Source organism: Ptychodera flava, chromosome 1 (genome assembly GCF_041260155.1).
Source record: "Ptychodera flava strain L36383 chromosome 1, AS_Pfla_20210202, whole genome shotgun sequence".
Classification (NCBI taxonomy): Eukaryota; Metazoa; Hemichordata; class Enteropneusta; family Ptychoderidae; genus Ptychodera; species Ptychodera flava.
In genome coordinates this window covers 44254850-44270017 of record NC_091928.1, presented here as the reverse complement: position 1 = coordinate 44270017, position 15168 = coordinate 44254850, and positions in this window count along the sequence as shown.

Below are 15168 nucleotides of genomic sequence, written 5' to 3'. Positions count from 1 at the left end.
ACTTCTTTGTATCAATTGGTTTGTGGAGTTTTCCTCAGTACTATATGCTGTACAATAAAATGCGACATCGCGCCATCTGCGAAGCAATGTGTGGTTTTTTATCTTTTAGCGTAAAATGGTGAAATTGGATTTGTGCTTGAAACCTTATTTTTGGTGAAATTTGTGGTCATTATATTCGTACTAGACATAGTTTCTTGGTGTACTTACCAAAAAGCGTTAAAATGTGCGATGTTCGAATTAAAGTATGGGCTTCGTGGACAGATAATCTGACTCTCAAACTTTAACAATTATTTTCTGATCTACCACTTGTGGGGTCACTTTAAAGCTCTTGGTGTAAGAAACTGTTTTCCATAGAGTTAACTCAGGGATGTGCAACCATTTTGAATTTTAAATATCGGTAAACCTGGGGTAATTTGTTTCTCTAGTACCAAAATATGCGCGGGATGTGACCATCGATTTTTATTCTCAATTTTGAAAATAATGGTTGAATTATTCATTCCTTAAGAAAAGTTTTAGCAAAAGTGTAGGGGGCGCACACTACCTTAACGATACAAGCGGAACAATGAGAAACCGAGGCAACTAAAGAGGAAAATAAATAGTGTGACCTGTTTTCGATCTTACGCTTTCAACAGTGTACGACATTGTCTAGAGTTCAAGCCACTAAATTCAAGGAGAACTTTCTGCATATGTCAGCCGATATGGTTAGAGGTCAGTCTTTAAATTTGAATTAAGGCAGTATGGAGACTATAAAACAAAGCAAAAAAGGCCAAAACGGTTGTGAAGCGATTGAACTTTTTCACCTTACATTCGCTAACCCAAGTAATCACATAATTATATGTGGTACTAGTATTTTGACCTCATAACCGTCGACCCAACGCCCCCTGAAAGTCGCATGTGTTCATCTGAGGTCATCGTGGGAACGTTGGAACACATTATCCACACGCTATTGCTTGATCAAACAACTTGATCGAAAGAAAGTTGGTATTCATTGTGTTGTATACCCCGGTTGCATTCACCGTTCACAAGGCTCCCATAGATATAGTGTGACCTCTAACTTGCTCACTTGTAAAAACCTGACGCAATCTGCTCTGTCAGTACACGGAATAAAAAACATAAAGAAGTACAGTTTGTGTGTTGACTGAACTGTCGTTAATCTGAAGATAGCAGGCATGAACTTCTCCACAGATACTGCGATCAAATATGCAAAGCTTCATAAAGGTCAGTTGGACATTTTTTGGCAGAGGCTATCGGCAGGTTTGGACTGGCGTCCTGATGACGTGGTCCTGGACATTGGGTGTGGAATCGGAGCCTACACTAAGGTTCTTGCAGACAGAGGAAATATTAAATCGATTACAGGTAATATTGGATACAGCATAACTTTACAGCTGTGTTATTATCATACATACATACATACATACATACATACATACATACATACATACATACATACATACATACATACATACATACATACATACATACATACACGAACACATAGAAACATAGGCAGATCTTCACACTCCTATATGTTGCTGCCGTATTATGATGATTGATGAATAGCAAATTGTGTATGGACCGAGGTGACACGTGTACTTGAATTGTCAGAATGAAAACGCCACTTAAATTACCTGCTGGCCACTGAAGCGATAAACATGTCCAAAGAAATTGCCCTCAAGCCTACTATCTTTTGGTTGGTGGTGTGTTCAGATTATTACTTTTTAAACCTCACTGCTGAAAGACAATCCCACTGCTGCCAATACGGAACTTCTCAGCATCCGATTTACATACGGTCTATAAAATTATGACGACAAATTCTGTCGTAATCAAATAACTAAAGTCGGTAAACACGACGGGAATGTTTATCGAATAATTCCCTAGTATACCCTAAGCATATATTCATTCCCTTGAATATTGTGAATAGCTGCAGTCTACTGAGACGTATAACAGTCACGAACGCTTGAAGCAGAGACGCCTGGATCTTTCATGACTTTGTCCCTGTATAGTCACCTATACAACAGTTAACTGCTCTTTGACTCAGTTAATGGAAGAACTAAGTTGTTCGGCTGTTCGCCCGCCTCTTACTGTGCATAGTTCGGCTGTTCTCCCGCGTCTCACTGCAACTGTGCATATATGTAGACGGACCGTGTTCTTTCTTTGGCAGTGACAGCCCTAAAGGTGTACGGTCTGTCTGCTGTTCTGCCTCATGTTATCTTATTCTTTAAGCTCTTCCCATCTGCAAATCAAAATTCAAGCGAATCCTTCAAAATTGCTGTACTAAAGGGAGCATTTCCTTTCTCGTACGCTCTCCTCTTGGTTTTACTCCGCCGTTTCTCCGTCTATTACACATCTAATGTAGTTTGTCAGACTGGAAAATTGCTACGGAAAATCCAGCATCGTGCAGAAAAGAAATAACTTTGCTATTCGGCTCCCCCATTTACGGCCCGGCGGGGGTCGGAGGAATTTCTTCGGAAAGTCCGAAATTTCGAGTAACCCTGCCAACCATGAAGAATTTTGAGTAATCCCCCTCTTTAACTCTGAAATTTTGACTGACCCCCACCCCACTTAGAACAGTTACGTACCAATACATGTATTGTACAATTTACAAGATATAGCAATAGTAAAGACCTTTCAAATCCTGATGTACCCCACCAGATTATCATCAATTATCTCATGAAAGTTGAAAAAGGTGAAATCATCAAAAAATGAAATTCAAAGTCATGACAAAATAGAGATATAAAAGCTCATGTATAACCATTATCTAACCGTATAGTATTGTTTAATTTGGATGGGTATAATGAAAGGATTTTCACTAGGATATCTGACTTGGCAGAATTTGAAAGTACAGGGGAGAATTCGCGAGAGGCTATGGGGGAAAATGTCAGACTGGTCTTTCCCCTATCTTGCGTGGAAAATTTTGAGATATTGATGTGTGCTATAGTGCAGTCTGCTGCAATCTGAGAGATCTTTTTAATGTTTTACTGAGTAAAACTGTCAAAACACCCCAAGGTGGAGAGCACGAGAGGGTGGTTCTCATCTCGTATAGAAAACTTTTAGAAATTGATGTGTGTAATGGTGCAATCTGACATGTCTTGCAATTTACGTCGCACAAAACATTGAGTAACCCCCTTCTTCCTCTCAACATTTTGAGTAACCCCCTTGAAGTTTTCAATTTTTTGAGTGACCCCCTCACATTCCTCCGCCCAAGGCCATAAATAATGACGCCGGGCTCCCTAATACACCGAAGGTTGGGTACTCTCGAAGGCTGCCTGCCCACCTGCCTGCATTCTATACGCGTCGCTTCATAATGCATGCACATGTATCATTCATAAGGCAATCTATCAATTCACCAGAACGTATGTGTAGGGTTAATGAAGTTTCTATTAGTTGTGCAAACGGTGACAGTGTTTCTATTGGGATATTTGCAGATGTTTATTTTACTACCAAATTGCCTGCATTAATTTTCCATCTCAGGCTATGACAAAAGTAAAGAGTTTATCGACGTGGCAAGGCAGGTAAACTTTGAAGAGGGCAAAACTACTTACGAAGTAGCTGACGCAACCGATGCTTCGACTCTGAAACCAGAATGGAAGAGTGCCTTCACTAAAGCCATATCAATTTCAATGTTCCAGTTTATCGACGACAAGAAAGCCTTCTTCAAAAATGTCTGTTGGTGCCTGAAACCTGGTGGATACTTTCTGATGAGTTTCCTTCATGGGAACGTGTTGGGAACTTTGGAAACGCTGCGACAGTATATGTGGGATAACCCAAAGTGGAAACAATTGACTAAGGTATTAATTAAAGTTAGTAATTACATTGTGCGGTTCCATAACTGATCTTGATCTTATAGACCAGTCGAGGAAGTTTTGTGAGTGTGACTGTTCAAGATTGTGCAATAATGCTATACGCTAGCATCGCAAGATTTGTTCAGAAATGATAAAGTATGTTTATTTTATATTAGTAAATTTAATTTAATTAGGTTCAAGGCCAATGTAAAATGTACATACATACATACATACATACATACAGACAGACAGACAGACACAGAAGGAAAGGAGAGATAATAGAGGAGAGGGGAATGGGAGAGAGGGGAAGAGGTCAGTGCTAGCTGCAAGACACTTGCGGTGACATACGACCATAAAGGATTTTAGGAATAGAATTAGGAGGAAAACATTTATTTTGATTTAATGTAGTTTCTCTTTTTATAATAAGAATTATTCTTACAACATGTACACTGCAATGTTGTTTCGAGGAACAAAAAATCAACTGGAACAGCTCGTTATCGAGTGTGGCTTTTCGGAAGCTCATATCGTGGAGCAGAACAGGTGTAGAAACCCCGGTGAAGATGAATTTGAGGGTAAGAAAATATTAATGAGGCACTCCCACTTGGTAACATTTTTAAACACATATTTTAATGCCAACGGTCGATATTTGACGTGGCGACTCCGCGCGGATCGCGAGATATCGATAAAAAACATGTCATTTCCCGAGCGTATTTTTCACTTCCGAAGTTTTACGATCGTTTCTGGTTATGACCCAAAATCCCCCGAAAGTGTGTTGTTGTGCTGATTGACGATATTCTAAGGAGTAAAAAAACGTTCGAAGACGCAATTAATTTACCTCCTACTGCAATGACTTTATATACATCATTATCAATGCCTTTACCTCTGGTAATTCTTTTTTAAAACTTCTCCTTAGATTTTGTCGTTTTCATTGTTCTCAATCAGTTGTATTAAATTTTTAAACAATACCACATAGATATCAGTTTTTAGTGTAAAATATTACTTGCCTCTGATGACTACATTTTGTCGTCTGCCACACAGTTACGTGTGGTTCGATACATAGCGGCCGCCGCGTGTGGTATGCGCGCATACCTACCACGCGGCGGCCACTATGCATACTATGTACCAACCGCACCTGTCTGTGCTAGTCACCTATGCGAATTCTGGTGGAATCGGCAAACTTTGTTTTTCGTTTTTTTGCCGAGTCAGTAGGACTCGGCTTTCTCCCATGGGACATGACAGCTCACCGACGCGCGTGGTACTGCTGCGGCGTACAGAAGCGTCAGCGTAGACTCGTACTCCATAGCTTAGTTGACAATGGCCCCAGTGCCGAACGTTCTATGTTCGGAAGCTGAATTCAGGTGGGCCACCGGAATTCAAACTTTAACTTTTTGAGGACATGTTTTTATCGATATCTCGCGATCCGAGCGCAGTCGCCACGTCAAATATCGACCGTTGGCATTTAAAAAAATGTGTTTTAAAAATGTTACCAAGTGGGAGTGCCTCTTTAATGTCAATACACAACCCGCTGGAATGATGCTCATAACTCTCAAAGGGTGAATTCGCAGATTCCTGGTTTAAGAATGACTCTTTAAAAGTACATAAGATAAAGCCTCTTGCTCACTTGGAACAAAAGACCCACATGCTGTGTAGCAGTTCTGGAAAGAGAAGGGTAATTATAATTTCAGAGAGATCGATTGTACGGTAACAGGCTTTTCTTCTACGGCGACATTCTTTATGTTATTCATCGCTCGCTATTAGCAAATCTTGTAAATACAAGTTGACCGCTGCCTGATGCATTTTTACCTACAGACTTCATTGAGGTCATGTTTGGACAAATTCAACACATACCAGCCGAGAGAAAGAGGGAATTCATCGATGACGCATATCAGAGGTTCGTTGAAATCAACGAAAGAGACGAGGAGGGCAGATTGTGCTTTAAAAGTCCCACCTGGATTCTTACCGCTAAAAAATGAAAAAATGCGATACGTCAACAAACCATTGTCGTACCGCTATCGAAATATTTTGTCTTTGAAGTTTTCTTCAGGGTCACAAGCCCTGTCTCTAGTCTTGTTTTTCACTTAGGGAGCCTTCAGTAATTACAGGGGGGGTGGGGGGAATTTCGCAAACACCTGTACCGTAAAATGTGACCCTACCCCCAATCCTCCTGTCTAAAATTGACCCTCCCCCTTGTCCGACATTCTAAAACTTGACCCTCCCCCCCCCAACCACTGCGGTATTCTCCCGGGAATAACTAAAACAGTATCAGCTAATTTACATAACAATTGGTTCAATTGTTATGTTAGGGACAAATTACAGAGGGGAGGGCTGGTGTTTTTGGAGGGACAGTCGCAATTTATCACGCAAGAAGTTTTGAAGAGATATGGTATTTCATACAGTTTAGGGAGGGTCACCATATTTTGTGCAACTAACTATAAGAAGGCAAGATGTAGCTGATTTAGTGCTTCATCCAAAAATATCAAATCATAATACATGGAGTCTATCAGGCAAATTATCGACAATTTACCCTCACAAAACGTGCTATATCTGTATTTTATATATGTTTGATAATGTATTTAAATGTACTTTGCTTTATTAGGGAAGTAAAATGTGCATTTGTGTACAAGAAATTGATTTCTGAATTTCATCTAAAAAGTTGGTTCACTATCCATGGTGTTTATGATGAAATTATGAATAGTTTTTTCCAATACAAAAATAGGTAAATATTTGCATTTGTGTACTCTTGATTATTGATATCAATTTTCTTGATTAGACTAGATTGGTTACAAGTCTATGGTTGTGTAAGAAATTTGATTTTGGAATTTCACCAAATGTCATTCAATACACTATGCATTGGGGTCTATGATGAAACTATGAATAATTTTTTTTCAGTACAAAATTAGATAAATCTGTGCATTTATGCATGCTTGATTATTTAGATTATTGTTCTTGATTAGACTACAGTGGTTACAAGTCTATGGTTGTGCAAGAAATATGATTTCGGAATTTCACCAAAATGTCCATACACTATGCATTGGGGTCTATGATGAAACTATGAATAATTTTTTTTCAGTACAAAATTAGATAAATCTGTGCATTTATGTATGCTTGATTATTCACATTATTGTTCTTGATAAGACTAGAATGGTTACAAGTCAATGGTTGTGTAAGAAATTTGATTTTGGAATTTCACCAAAATGTCGATTCACTATGCATTGGGGTCTATGATGAAACTATGAATAATTTTTTTCAGTACAAAATTAGATAAATCTGTGCATTTATGCATGCTTGATTATTTAGATTATTGTTCTTGATAAGACTAGAGTGGTTACAAGTCTATGGTTTTGTAAGAAATTTGATTTTGGAATTTCACCAAAATATCAATTCACTATGCATGGCGGTCTATAAGTGTGTGCGTATTTTGTTGGTGATTTCCTATTCAGGAAATATCACACGGACAATCAAAGTTTTGGCCATAATATCAGCTTCTGTCAAAAGTGACCCTCCCCCCAAGATAGGTTTATAAAAAGTGACCCTCCCCCTTGAACTGTTTTCTAAAAAGTGACCCTCCCCCCAATTCCCCCGGCCCACCCCCTGTAATTACTGAAGGCTCACTTAATATGAAGTAAATTAATGAATGCCATGTCGTAACTTGTCTGGTTCTGTCCCTAGTTTGTGGCAGTGTCTATCATTTTGTAGCAGCAGTACTTGTTCCCATTTATCTTTTACGCTATCTTCTTCAATGTGTCGTCGATTAAGTTAGAATGCCCCTCGGGGGCCAGATATTACAATGCTGTCCAGTCTTACTGTTTGTCGGGTTCAATTTTTTTGTGCAACTACAAGGCAAGATGAAGCCGATATAGAACTTAACTCAAATATATCAAATCATAATACATGGGAGTAAATTGGACAAATTATTGACACTTCCCCTACAAAGCAATCTATATCTCAACATAAATGTTTGATAATTTATGTAAATGTTCATTGCTTGAAGGTGGAGGTAAGAAATGCATTTGTGTAGATTATTTAATTTTTGGATTTCGTCAAAGAGGTTGATTCACTATTGATGGCATTCTATAGGAAAACTATGAATATTTTTCAAATAAAGAACTAGCAATATCTATGGATTTATAGACGTTTGATAATTGATATATTGTCCTTGATTAGAATAGGGTGGTTACAAATGCAAATGTGAACAAGAAATTTGATTTTTTAATTTCACCGAAAATGTTGGTCCACTATCATCATGCATGGTAGTCTGTCAGAACACTATGAACAATTTTTCTACAATAAAAAACTAGCTAAACCGATTATTTTCTTACAACTGATATAAATGTACGTGGTTAGAATAAGGCGTTTGAAAGTGCAGATTTGAAAAAAAAATATGATATTGGAATTTCACCAGAAAATATTATTGTCTTTCCATAGTAGTCAAAGGGTAATCTATTAAACATTGCCCTTACAAAACTTCCTATATCTGTGCATGTATGTGTATATGTTCTAAAAAATTGAACTTTAGGCGGCAATAAGATTCTTGGCAAACAATAATGGTGTTCATCATCGTACAGTTAACAAAACTATAAATGAAGGTAAACATTACTGCTATGGTCCCCTTTGATTTTGATTTCGTATTGCAAATCGTACTTAAAGTAGTTGAAAGAATTGATAATTGTGAAAGATGATCTCTTTTTCATCGGATAATTTAAAATCTTGCACGACATTGATCATTTGTAAAGGTTAAAAAGCATTATTTGAAATTTCAAAGGTCAAATGAGAAATTATATGTCACTTTTAGACATTGTTTTTACTGTGACTACCATTTTACGTGAAATTACCTTCTTCGTATTATATGGTTGATATATGACGCTAGTCTATACAACCGAAGAAAGAAACTCTTTTTTTCTTTCCGTAAGAAAAAAGGAAAGTGGTATAGAAATTTAATGGCATTTAAACGCGATCGGAAGTTATTTTGGAGAATATGTTTTAATTGTTCAAATTTATCAAAAGTGCTAGGCGCCCTATTGCTAAAAATTACAATATTCCAAATCGCCCATAAAACAAGTGAATTACAACGAAAGAAAACCATATGAACTTAAATTTGCTGATTAAACCAACATTTACAACAATATCCTATTCCCCAAAAATTGCAAAGTAGAGGTTTTTATTTTGGCCCGGATGACATTTTGGCAACATGTCTGGTGAGAGTACAGCATGGTTTGGACCAAGAATGGTATGCATAGTATTATATGATCAGTTATAAAACTCTGTATATAATATGTACACTATAAACCTACACTCGAGTCAGATAAGTATTTATTGATCTTTGACCGGAAATGCACCTTCTACTTGCAATTCCTAGAACACTTTTGTTCTTCCGAAGTTAATCTCTTTATAATGAAAGGTCTGGAAAATGAAAGACGCTTAAGACTTGCGAAAATTTTGTGATGAAAATAGGAAAGTCGATTTTATATCATTATGTACCTTAACAAGGAACTTTCGAGAAAAATTCATACAGTGTACCTATATGACTTATCATCTACATAGCCAGTTCCTATATGATTTATTGTATTTGAAAACTATCACTCTAATGAAGAACCAAAATAAACGAACGTTGCCCACTCTTGCCAAGATTATTGTGAAGAGCATCAAGAAGAGGAAAGAAATTACGTAATTTTGCAAAATCGTTTGATTAGCATCTCTTTGTGGGATATCAAAATTGCCTTGAGTAAACTCTATACCATAGACCCTCTACTGTACTTGTCTATACGTGTTGTTTAACCCTTTGAGCGCCAAAGGCAATTTTTGTCACTTTTATAAAATGTGCCCCAGTCAATTTTTTCAGATTTTTGCCAAAATTTTGGTGAAAAACTGTAACCAATGTAATGTAATGAACATTTTGTCCAAAATTATCAACGAAAATTACAGAAAAATTAATAAAAATGGATAAAATGTTGCACTGAAATTTTGATGGGAAAAATTGCAGCACTCAAAGGGTTATTAACACGTGTCAAAATGCTTCGTGAATGAAGCTGAGAAACCTTTGATTTCCGAACGTCGGCAATTTATTTTAGATTTTTGTAAAAAATGCCTAGTTGCCTAGTTTATGAAGTGTTTTTTTTTTGTAATATTTGTTTGATAGACGGATTGTGATCGCTAGGATAGGCAACAAATATAAGAAAGTCAGAGACTTTTGTATATTTAGAAAAAATTATCGGTTTGATATGACGAAGAGAAGACATTATTTTTGCTTGACAGAGTAAACGTCAGTGAGATGACCGATTGACCTTTCAGGTGACGTTGCACTTTAATAACCAACACACTTTTTAAAGTAACATTTCTTATCAATGATGGCATGAAAACTCCCTCATACTATACATTTTCAAAAAGCTGACAATTTAAAGTTTATTATGCTAGTATAGTTTACTTTTTTGATTAAGGGACTAAATATTTGGGTTAGAAAATTCATCAATTTTTATGCTACTTTATAAAATTCAGTTTCTCACGTGAATCCAGAGCACGTGTAGAAAAGAAAGTGACGATATTGCTTACATTATTCTGAAAAAATAATCCAAACCATGATAATGTAACGCAGAATTATTTGACACAGAAAACGGAAAAAATGAATCCAACACGTCCTTTTATTTCCGACTCCACAAGTGATAGCAATGCACACATTACAATGTTTGTGCAAACATAAGACAAAGAAAAAACCTGAAGGACAAGCAGAAAGGAAAATCTGCATTACTTTTACATCATTACTGAGTATGGTATAAAGTCAAACACTAACTCTACATAGCAGCAAGAGGGCTTTTACAACATAGGTCAAATATCGGGTAGATACACTATACTGACATTCAAGCGATGAACTGTTTGTTCGCGGTTGCTAACCAGCATGTACACGGAACAGCATAGCATCACCTCCATACGCATACAGACAAATGTCGTCGCTGAAAAATACTTTAAAATGACAAGAATACATTCCGCGGACACTCATCCTGACTGTGATAGACAAGGCTTCGAGGAGCAGCAACTCTGCTGCTATTCGACTGCATGCTGAATGCTGCATGCTGAAACTCGGGACCTATGCCCAAGAGATTCTCGCCAGAACTCTTCAGTCATTACCGACCTAGTTTCAGCCGCTCTTGAATATCTGAGATCGTTCAAGCACCACCTTGTACTGTTATCAGTTGGGCGAATCAACCGATACAACAAACGAAACCGAGCCCTGGGTTAATGCCACTGTCGTTGTGAGGAAATCTCTGGCTCCTCCGAGTTTGCCCTTTTCGACCCTCATGATTGTATTGGTATGTGTGTCGACTGATCCTAGCATTATTGAACATATAAGAGCAAGACTGTACACACTTGGATAGAAAACAGGGTTCCATTTAGGGGCCGTCAGTATTTAAAGCTGACTCAAGACAAACGTAATTGCAGGCAATTCCGTCGTTTCAGTTGCGCCCATCCCCTCAAAAACGAAAGTACTTATGCGAAATGGAAACAAATACAAGACGTCAGATTGCCTCTACTTACACGCACACACGTCCCTGCGGCGGATCCTGTATGCTGTACATGTCCACATAGGAAACTACAGTAACTACATATCAACTTTAATTTACGATTTAGGGGATAGAACATTTTAATATATTTCTCAACTTTCTAAAGGTGGTAAAAAGGCAACTTGTGCCTTACATCTTTTTAGTAGCTCTTCGTCTTTTTTGTTTGGCTTTTTTGTTTTGCCTCCGTATTTTGTGGCTCTTCCTATTCTCGATGAAAGCGAAGATAACATTGCGCGCTTGCACCAAGTCGCACTTAGTACCATCAGATAGCTGAAAGCCAAATACAAATACTTGTATAGAGTCTAGGTAAGTGTTTCCCCATTTTCTGGATTCTCAATTTCGTTCTGCTTTCCTTTCTTCTTCATGTACCAGAGTTGGTCGTGCCTCTCCTGATCAGACTTGGAGTTGAATACGTATTTTGGGACTGGTCAGTTTCTTCGGTCTGGGGGTGGATTATTTTTTGGCTGACCCCCTATTCCAACTTTCGGAAACAGGGTGACACCCCCTATTCCAACTTGCGAAACAAGATGACCCCTTAAAAGTGTCAATTCTCAAGTTTGAATAGAGTATTTTGAATGAGCTGTAAATGTATTCCACACTTTTTATGCATAACCAGATGTCCAGAACTATTGTAACAAAAAGTGATCGTGAAATATTAGTGCATGTTGCTTCCTAATGCTGAATTCTCATAGAGAAAACAGAAAAGTATCAGGAACTTGTTATGCTTTTCATATGAACTGAAGATATATATATATATATATATATATATATATATATATATATATATATATATATATATATATATATATATGTCTGATATATTAAAGTTTCGCGCTTGGAGGGGGCTCTGAAAAATATTTCTTATTATTAGGGAGCATTCGTTTTTTACAGGGAGGGAGGGAGGTGGAAATCAGGGGGGTGACTTTTACAAAACCGCTTTTTAGGGGGGGGTCAAATTTTACAATCAATGATTGAAGGGGGGTCAAATTTTAAAAAGGTTTGTATTGAGTTATGGAAAAAAAATTGACTTTGGAATTTCACTGAAATGTTGCTTATGTAACCGATGTTTCGAGACGGCAAAATAATAACCGACCGAAGCTCGGCCAAATTTATTTCTCTTGCAGGACCAACGAGTCCGAGACTGGCGTTAACCTCTCTAGAGCAGCAACAGAGCATGTAGCCCTGAGTACAGGTCTGTGTTCCTGGCGTTATACGGCCTCCACCACAGCCCTGCAACGGTCTGTGGAGATAACTGGGGTCTCTGCAGCGATATTCAAAATGGGGATCTCCAAGGGTAAACAACTGTCGAGTATGATATGTTTCAGCAAATGAGCGGTTTTGGACGTTAGGAGAAGTTAATCGCATCTTTTTCTGGGATCGGTTAGGAGGTAAAGGTAGGCAGGGAAAGGATTTTGCCCCAATAGAGCAGAATTTCGGCCAAAAAGACCGTTTCTTCATTGCGGTCCAGATCCAGGCCGCAGAGACCTCAGTTCTCTTCTTAGACCGTTGCAGGGCTGTGGTAGAGGCCATATAATGCTGGAAACACACATGCACAGACCTGTACGCAGGGCTACAGAGCATTGGGCATAAAATGAGGAAACAAACACACAGTCATATAATGTAACAAACAACTTCTGTATATTACTATATTGTGTCAAATATCGGGGTCTACATATAAAATCGTAAAAAACCGTACTTCAAAACTATAAATATTACTCCATGGTAACAATAACCGTACTGATCGACCTCCCGACGGCAGGAGTCGAACACAGTTTCAGAACAAAAACTCTGTTCTAACCCTTTCTAAATGCTTAACAATTTCTATGGAAAACTTAACGTTACCGCAGAAGAACCTCAGACGACCACGTGGCTCGGAAACACAAACAGTTCACACGCGACTTTAACTAATATTCGATGATGAGCACAATTGTAAGTCCGGTGTAATGTCCGCACATGAAAGTCGGCGACAACACACGCAATTCACTGCTAAGCAGCGTCCAGTCCAGCTACCACGGGCGCAGCCATCTTAGATCTTTGTTTACTTCCGGTCGGCTCTTCGGCGGGTACATGCCGAACTAATTGAAGTCTTCCTCTGCTAACTCCGCGCATCGACAAAAGTTCAGTGGAACAATCATAAATAATGTTCTCATGACAATCTCAGACATCTGACTGAACTCATAAACGGAATAAAGTTCGCAGTTAACACACAATTTGCTGCAGAAAGATCAGCTTTCAACTTGTGGTGATACTATCATCTCAGCATGTGGTGCGTATTGCACATATACGGCATACATGGCACGCACGGTGAGCAATACGTTTGTTTGATCGACTAAGTAGAGGATGACGTAGGGTTTAAATAAACAGTCCGATCCGCATAAAGTTCGATCTCTGCCACTCACCGGTTTCTTTACATATCTGCTGACTTGAGTAAAACTCAAAATAGAGAAATATCTGACTTAAAAAGCACACGCTGACACTCAAACCTTCCAGTGCAGCATGCAACGTAAAACACTCTCTGGAAAGTTCCCGTCTTGGACTCCCTAGGTATACAGTGATAACACACAAGAACTCCAAGGCAAAATAGAAAATACACAGGTCCTCTATACATAATCTATGAGAAGCTATGAATAAATTTCTTTAAGAGGCACTGTCTGTAAAAACCTGCAGAGCGCCTATATGAGGTGGCCAAGGGTAAATTTCAAAAACATATAAATTATATACCAAAAGATAGGCCATGATCTAACTAAAGTACCAGTATAATAATTTTGTTGTGCTACCTTCTGTTACCATAGTAACAGCGTTTGAAAAATAAGATATTAATGGCGCAAATTTTACATCAAACGGTCAAAAACAACATTTCTACATAACAAATATACCAATATTTCACCAATCATAACTTGTCTTATCTAATTTTTCAATTGTACAAGTACAGTAAAATAGTTACGAGAATGGTCAAGTCAATTAAGAAAATGGGTATAATTTAACCTTTGACCCTATCTTAGATTCGTGATAGCGCCCTCAAGTGGCCATGTTTTTCGGATTTGTGGAAAGAGAGAAAACTTCTCAAATTCAAACGTGTTTAACTCAAAAAGGAAGTGGGACCGTGAAAAGTTAATATAATATTTACTTTAACCCATGACCGATGTCTAATAATCCGATTAAAAACGTGCGGGCACTCATTGTTCTTTTGCTTTAATTTTATTTTAAAATTGTGGAAAATTAGAAAATATTTGCAAAGCCTTCCCGTTTTTTAAAAAAACTGTTTAGTGGAGAAAAACTAAATTGAATTGTGATATCTTGTACACTATGAAACATCATTTTCAGTTCTATCAAAAATATTAAAAATCATATTAATTTGGCAAGATCTGTTGCCATGGCAACACTCCTAAAAATGGCGTTTTCTCGTCATTTTCAATTATTTTCACTGATTCTAGCACAATCCCGCGTGTCCCTGTCGGAATGGATGGTGCTCATATGTTATCATTCTTAAAAGATGTACATTTTAGTTGTTAATTTTCTTTGTACTACCTTTATTTCTGTTTCCATTGATATCGATCAGACTAGTATAAATGATTGACATTGTTAATGTTTTTGTAAATTCTTGCAATAATTATACAATTAGTTAAATTTTATTATACCAATCACTCTGCTGCATGCATAGTTGTTAACATAAATAAATATTACACACGTCACAAAAAATAATTGTGTTATTTATTCGATATGGCACTAAACCTCAGTTAAGGGCAAAGGTCAAAGGTCACTGTTAAACAACAGAAATGCGGCCGTGCTTTTATTGGGGATCTATGGGGAAACCAGTATTTGGCGAACAGGAG